The following is an 8,373-nucleotide window of genomic DNA, read 5'->3' on the forward strand; positions in this document are numbered from 1 at the left end:
GGGGGGTAGTGAGGGGGGTCTCATGAACATTTCTGCCCTGCTGTCATCTATCTGTGGGGCAAAACCATTTAAAATGAGAATGTTCTGCTTGTGCCTGAATGTTAGCTGGTGCGTTCCAGCTGGTTTGGTAGGCAGGCAAAGCACATGCCCGCCGAAGGCAGGAAGGCCAGAGGGAGCTGGAGAGCCCAGAATGGCTTAAATGCAAAATGATGAGATTCAGAACTCCAAGTTTTAGGGTCAGGACCAGCGGAAAGTATAACTCCAAATCCTTGCTTCCAGGCCTTGCAGCAGGCAGCAATGTGGGCCCACAGCTAATAAGACTCAGGAGCAAAATATATAAGAAGGTGGGCTGAGAGGGATCGCTATATACTTAATGGCTATACAGGCGAGTGAGTGGACATTGTCTCACTCTCTGGGCCAGCCTGTGTCAAGATGGTGGATATGACTCCCTTTCCTTTCATTGTAATTATTGAAAATATATTCTGCAGTCTAGGGCTGGCTGCATAATTTGTTACGTCTAGTGCAAAATAAAAAGGTGGGGACCCTTGTTCAAAAAGCAGAAAAGAGTGCTGTTAAAGGTACTGAATATAAAATATGTTAAAGGTACTGAATATAAAATATTTCTCTCTCTCTCTCTCTCTCTTCTTCTCTCTTCTTTGTAGTTCCCATTTAATGTCATCCTAAACCCTTACAAGCTCCTAGGGATCACATTCTGTGGTGGGGTGCATGTGGTCACTGGCTACCAGGTTCCCACTCCCACCAGCCATTGGTCGCAATCCAGTTCTGCCCTAGCCGGGAAGTCAATTCCCCCTTCCCATAGCCCACTGTCCCAATCCATGACAGATGGCCAGCTCTCAAGGGATTGCAACTTCCACACCTGGACTAGGGGTGGGCTAGAGGCTCACACCTACTAATCTGTCTGCTGATCCCACAATGGTGCTGCCAGCCCAGAAACTCTGTATTGGGCACATGTCCAACCCGATCTCCACTCCGACATTCCTGGCATCTGTGCCAGGTAGGACATAGGCCTCCTTCTTCTCCATCCAGCCCTCTACCTCACTCTACCCACACTACTCTACCCACCCTCTTTGCCCCACTGCAAGGCTACCTGGACACTGCTTGGTTTGAGGGAAGTAGTGGTCACAGGGCAGAAGGGAGGCCAGGCGTGGCTGGGCCTCCAGTGGGTAGAATAGAGTAGGTGGTCAAGTGCCCATCAGGGGAGGTGGGGAGGTGGCAGGAGGTAGACTCAAGATGTGCCAGGGTCCAAGCTCCCCCACTCCTTATTGTGTTGTCCCATAGGACTTCACTTACAAAACACAAATTCAAAGATAAATTATTAAGAATTTCAATATGGCAACAATAGAGCATTAATCCACAGCCCTTCTGAGCACAGGGCCCTGTGACAGCACTCATCAGACACCCATGCAGCCACCCATGCTATTGTCTCCAAAAATGTTTCCAAAGGAAGCCCTCCAGGGGTGACACTAACCAGATTCTCTTAAAGCCCTGGCTCCTCAGATAGCAGCCAGAACTGAAATCCAAAGTTGAAAATATAGGGTCCCAGCATAATTCCGTTTTCTTTATATTTATTTATATGCTTCATCTACTTCTGAGTTTCTACGTAAGTGTTTCTCCTGCCTATCTAATGGAAAGTAAATTCATAGTAGGTAGGGACTGTATCTTTCACAGCAGACTTTTAAAAGTCTACACACCCCAAATTCATACTTTGGGCCCAAAAGTTACCCTGGAAAAAGTGAAGGGAAGAAATCATCCACTGACAAACTCTTAAATGTTTTGAGTACTCTTTGTGCAGAATTTTATAGACCCTAATTAACCCTTTTCATAGGCCTTTGAAATGGGAGAACTTTGAGTTTTGACTGTATTGGTTTACAGAAAGTTTTGACAACTCAAAGCACATCCGCTGATTTCCCAGTCCGGTATTCAGCAGCAGGGGTGGCACTAGGACCCAGGGGAGCTGCTGCTTTTACTTCTGTTTACTCAAGTCTCTAACCACAAAACTCCCCCACACCCTATTCAGTCTAAGCACAGAGCCTCTAGCAAATTCTTAAATACCACCATCTTCTTTGTCATCATCAAAGGCATTTTAAAAGCATTGATCGAATTCTGTGATAAGTAAATTATTGAATAAAATAAACCCATTGTTGTTTACCAACTGGCTGACTCTTCTCTCTGCACTTGACAGTTGATTGTCCTAGCTTTCAAAGACAAACTTGACAAAAAGAGAACCTATATTATTTGTGAAATATAATATCACATTGCATGCAGTACAATACCGTTAAGACAGATTACATTCATTTCTTGCCTTGTAAAAATCATTTGAGCTTAGCAATATTATACATATTTTCCAGAATTTGTTTAATTAATATCAATGTAGTAATGAAATGCTGGATACTATTTTGCAAAATTATCATGAAAATTGTTTCCCTAAAACACTCTCCTGGTATAGGGTGTCCTCCTTCACTTACAAATCCTCTCCTAATTTAGAACAAGGAGAGGTTGTTTCTCTGTTATTGTGTGTGACTCAGGAACAGACACTTAACTTTCTGAACCTCAGATTCTTCATCTGTAAAACAAAGCTAAGACTTACTCATCCCAGTTATTTTCAAGATCTAAGGAGAACATATAGTCAAGGCACATTGTAAACTCTAAAGCCGAGTTCAAATGTAAATAATTCTCTTTGCCCAAGGTCACTCAGGGTGTTTATACCAAAGCATATCCGGATATGGAAAGCCTAACTCTTGGTCCAGTGCTCTTTATACCATGTTTACAGAGATCCTGAGCCATGAAGAGGGACAGTTCCTTATTACCCACTGCTCCATCTATCCATCTGTCTGTTCATCAGTTTGTCCATCCATTAATCCATCATCCATCCATCCATCCATCCATCCATCCATCCATCCACGCATTTATCCATCTGACCCACAAATACTTATTGAATATTTTTGTTCTCATGGAGCTTACCAAGTAAGCAAATATATCAATCTTAGAGAGTGATAAATTAAGATATAAAATGGAGATGTGGAGACAAATTAATGGAGATAAAGGAATATAGTGGGATGTGTGTTCAATTTTAAATAGAAGAGTGGGGAAACCCTCAGTGAATAGGTAATATCTGGGCAATGACCTGAAGGAGGTGAAGGAGTAAGCCATGCATATGTCTGAAGGAAGAATATTCCATAAGAGAAAAAGCATGTGCCAAGGCTGAGTATACTTTGTGGAAGGAGGAATAACAAGGAGGCCTAAAATAGCAACTCCACTTCTCTCTCTCTGAGACTGGAATTGCCTGATAATTGACTGGAATAGCCTTAGAATTTAAGCCGAGGCAAGGCTTAAATTCTAAGGCTATAATGGGAGTCAATTTTTATTACAGCTTAACCTAACCTATCCTGACTAATACAGGGATTTACTATCTTATTAGCACATTAAAGGAAATGAGAAGTTTTTCAGTAAAGAAATCTGCTTGATGTTATTTAATCCAGTACTTTGACTACTGAGTATTCTTTTCATAGAGTATCTTAATATTATAGAAGTAGTCTGACGAAACAATCTGTATAATCTTTTGCAAGGAGATTGGGGAGCACATCTTTTCTAGAATAATTCAAATAGTCCTAGGTCTTAGCAGTTTTGGGTACAAATGATGTTACCTTAACATTTATGCCCAAATTATGGTCTCCTAGTCCATCGCTATCCCTCACTCCAAACTTTCCGATGACCCTGGGACTTTGTAAAACAAGTGTCTTACATATATTCAAGGAAGCACTTGCCCACATTCTTCTGACCTGTCCTTGTTTTCAAGTACCTAGTTCCTGATGGTTACCAGGTAGACATCAGTTTCTCTTCTGTGAACTGACATTCTCCATTAGTGGTCACTCCAAGGTCCCAGGGTGCCAATGCTATGTGGTGGTCTGTGGCAGAGTAGGGCCAGGGGAGCATGACCCCTTCTTGGGCCAGCATGTCACAGAATCTCTGATGAATGGAGCCCTTTCAGCCTTAGGCCCTGACCCCTCTTTCTAGGATCTCAGAACCCATATCAGATCAGGCACAGGACGGACACCAGGCCAAGGATTTGTCTACCCTTGCCCCTTTCTCCAGAGGTCTTTCTTCCTCTTTTTGCCCTCAAATGAAAAGCACCTCAAATCAACTCAAGCAAGAATAGGATGGCAGGTATTCTCAGCCCAGTGGTTCTACTGACACACTGACTACTGACTGGGGACTCAGCTGGGACACCTTGTTTCATGAGGATCCTTCATGTCCCCACTGTAGCTCCTCAGTTAATCCAGTCTGCAGTAATAATGGAAGGTGGAAGCCACAACTCTGCTATCATAAGGACATTGAAAAGGCTTTGAAAGTTGGCGATTGTTTTCATATCTAACCTGAGGGTACCAAACCGCTGAACTGAAGTGATGAACAGTGTCCCCCAGGCAGTAGCCCAGAAGAGAGATGAAGCCTTGTTACAACATTTAAATATTTATACCCATCTATAGGGAAATAGTCCCACTACTGAAGCCATGTTAGAATTCTCAGCTTCAGTCTCACTAAGTCCTTATGGAAAAGAAAGACCTTAGGTGGGTAGTTATCGAGTCCATAATGGAGACAGAAGGAGATGGACAGAAGTAATGGAGACAATGGGGAGCGGGGGGAAATAAATCTGATTCTGAAAATAGTTTGAGATTTAAAATGCAACTGGAAGTCAGGCCTAAAAGCAAATTCACTCAACGATTGGATGAATTCAGTAATTAAATCAAATTAATTCCTTTCAATATGATTTTTCCCCTAAGAATAATCAGCAGAACTCTAAGTGTTTGCCAAAGTTATCTCATATTTAATTATCCATAACTCTGTGGCATGCACAGAGCAAGAAAAGAAAAATAGAGGTTGTGACTTCATGGTTTCTATTTATCTGGTAAGATGACTGGGTTCATGGGCTGGGACAATTCATTGTCTTGCTTGATACAGAAGTGAATTTTGTGGTTATTTTGATTGCAAATTTTGGTCTAGATTCAAAAATTCTTCCTATGGAACTAAGAACTTGGCCAAAGACATCTGGAGTGATGAAATTTTTTTTTTTTATAGGCATGCTTCCTAAGCAAACAAGTTAGTGCTTTCCCTGACAAAGTACTGCCTTTGTAACAGTTGATGAAGTCTTTCTCTCTCAAAGGGGAAGTGAGATCAATGGGGCATTGTGGATTGGGCCTTACCTTTCAAATGTGTACAGGCTGGCGGATTGGTTGATTCCCAGGGGTGCAGGAGTAGTGAGAATTCTTAGGGAAGCTGCCCGCACCTGCGTCCATCAAATACTTCCTAAGAGGGATTGCCCCAGATTTCAGTTTCCCCGTTCTTAAAGATTTCTAAGAAAGAAACCTATCTTCTGCTTTCGTTTGCTCTGCATGCCCCTGTAAGCAGGTGCTCCAGAAGACACAAAGGTGAGTGTGCCAGGGACGCTTTATTCTGATGCCTCCTACCAACTGCACCTTCATAAAGTTCTCATTAGTCCCCAGCCTTTGAACCCTTGTCTGGGGGCGAGCATGAGCACACTGAACCTGGCTCATATGCCTGACCGACTCGATTTTTTTTTCTTATTATTAACTCATCAAGCTGGCAGTTGTTATAAGAAGTGAGAAAGCAGGAAAGAACTAGAGGTATCAAAAACTTACTTTTTGATTGCCTGGAATGACTTTTCCTTAAATATGCATTGCTTATTTGAAAATATTTACCTAAATCTGCTAACTCTAGATAATATATATCGCAAGTATCCTTTCAAACTTTTTATTGATATATAGTATATATACAGAAAAGTACATATAACCTAAATGTGCAGCTCACTGAATTTTCAAAAACTTAAACACATGCTAGTGGCCAGTACCCAGATCAAGAAAGAGGACTTTCCCTGCACCCCAGAACCCCCCTTCTCCAAATACCCCTTCCAGTCGCAACTCCTACCCCTAAGGGTAACAAACAGCCTAACCCTTAAGAGCAGAGATCCTTTCTGCCAACCTTTGAATTTTATAAAAATAGAATCATACAGCATGTGCTGTTTTTCCTTCACTTCTTTCAGTTGACATTATGTTTGCGAGATCCATCCTTATTATTCTGTGTAGTTAGAGACTGGTTATTCTCATTGCTGCATAGTGATATAAATACACCACAATTTATTTATCTGTTTTCCTGTCAATGGACATTTGAGTAGTTTCCAGTTCAGTGTTGTTAAAAGTAGTGTTGCTATAAACATTCAAATTCATGTCTTTTCATCCACACAAAGATACATTTTTGTTGGGTATATACCCAGGATTACTAAGTCAGAGGGTAAGCATTCGTTTAGCTTAGTACATACTGTCAATTTTTTGTAGTTGTACCAATTTGCACTCCCGCTAGCAGTGATAAGAGTACCAGTTACTCTACATCCTCTCCTAAAATGTACTTACACAGGTCCCCTACCTACTGGGGGATGTGGTATATTTCAGTGGCTAAAAATCCAGATTCTGAAATGAAACGTTCTGGGTTCAAATTCCAGTTTTATCATTTAATAAGTGTGTGACCTTGGGCACCATACTTTTCTGTGGCTCAGTTTTTTCATCCGTAAAATGGGGATAATATATCACCTACCTCATCAGGTTAAGAATTAAATGAGTTAATGCACATAGAACACTAAGAACAGTACTCTGGCACATAGAAAGTACTCCTTAAATGTTAGCTATTATCTTTATTCAAATGTATTGAAATTAATTGCCACCAGTGCACTAAGGGAATCATATGTCTTACTGTAAAAGAAATAGAAATTTTCCCACATAACCTGGGGAGGCAATCAGATAAGTACTACATGGGGTCTCTGTATGCAGCAGTAAGTTAGCATACTAGATCTCAATCTGTGGCTATCCAAATCAAAGCTAATTATTGGGAACTTGAATATGCAAATTAAACCAGAATGTCAGTGTTCCAAAATAGTTATAGGAAAGTGTGAATCATGTATAGAATCTATATAAATGGCACTTTGCCTTTATTTATTTATTTATTATCCATCTATCTACTTATTTATTTATTTAACTTGGCTAGCGAAGCCAGTGACATCTCTTCTATTCAGTTAGTGACCTCAGTTTTAGTGAATTCCTTACAAACTCTACAGGTTTTTACTGTCTAGCCCTTGGCAAACACTGTTTTAGGGAATTAACATAGATATAGATTTCAATAAATAAATATGGATTCAGTAAATATTCAATGCAGGAAAAATAAATGATAAAGAATAATGGGAGAGTCACTGGGTAGGAAGTTCAAAGAGGCAAAGCTGAACCTCACTCCAATCTCCGGGTGTGGGCCATTGACTGAAATTGATTTTTAATGTTAAATGTTAGCAAATATATCTTCTGTGTCCCATCTTCTAGTTTAGTGGGCTGCGACTCTGGCTGCATATTAGAATCACCAGGGGAACTTTAAAAAATACATATGCCCAGCCCCTCACTCAGAAATTCTGATACGGTTTTTTTGGCAGCAAGGCCCAGATGTTTCTTTTCTTTTCTTTTTTTTTTTTTTTATGTTTTTTTTTTTTTTTTTTTTTTTTTTTTTTTTTTTGGCGAGGCAACCCTTGGTTGACCTCACAGATTGCAAGGACCTTGTCAGCTTACAATCCATTATTTTTTTTTATTTTTTACGCCTACAGCACCTGGTCTTCCTAGGTGGTCTCCCATCTAAGTACTAACCACGCCCGACCCTGCTTAGCTTCTGAGATCAGACGGGCTTGGGCTTGTTCAGGGCAGCATGGCCATAGACTCAGATGTTTCTTTTCCTTAAGATCCCCAAGTGATTCTAATGTGCAGCCAGAGTTGGGAAAAATTGTTCTTTCTGAGTGTTAATAGGGACAATACTGGTGGTGGCTTTTGAGTGCCTCCTCTAGGGAGGTCAGAGAGAGTGTCCTGAATAGTTTCTATGGTTTGTATGCTTTGGTCAAGAAAATCTCCAAACATTGGTTCAGCTGGTTTTTATCTGCTACGTTTTTTTCTTATACCCGTAACCTCACAATATTCCAGTCTATTTTAAGGCTTCATGTGGTTTCTGAAGCACAATACTTTCCAAACTGAAGGCTTACCATTTCAAATCTCATGGGCCGTGATTCAATCTAGACCAAAACTAAACAGAATTAAGTACTCCAATTAGTAATAGGACATTTTCTTATTGATGAAAAAAGATACATGAAGTGCATTGACCTGTAAAGCCCTTCATAAAAGAGTGAGATTATTTTTATGTTGTTGTTGCTATCACCTGTGGTATAAACTGCAAGAAGGAAGAAAAAAAGCCATGAAATAATCACTATATTTGGACATGGGCACATGTGAATTTGAATTTCTGGCTCAGCCACTTATT

General features: G+C 40.6%; 1 pseudogene; it reads right to left on the minus strand.

Moving 5' to 3' along the window:
- Positions 1-7,663: 7,663 nt before the first annotated feature.
- LOC112479530 lies at positions 7,664-7,782 on the minus strand (annotated as a pseudogene).
- Between the last annotated feature and the right edge of the window lie 591 nt (positions 7,783-8,373).

Source organism: Pteropus alecto, unplaced genomic scaffold, assembly GCF_000325575.1.
Source record: "Pteropus alecto unplaced genomic scaffold, ASM32557v1 scaffold23, whole genome shotgun sequence".
Lineage (NCBI taxonomy): Eukaryota > Metazoa > Chordata > Mammalia > Chiroptera > Pteropodidae > Pteropus > Pteropus alecto.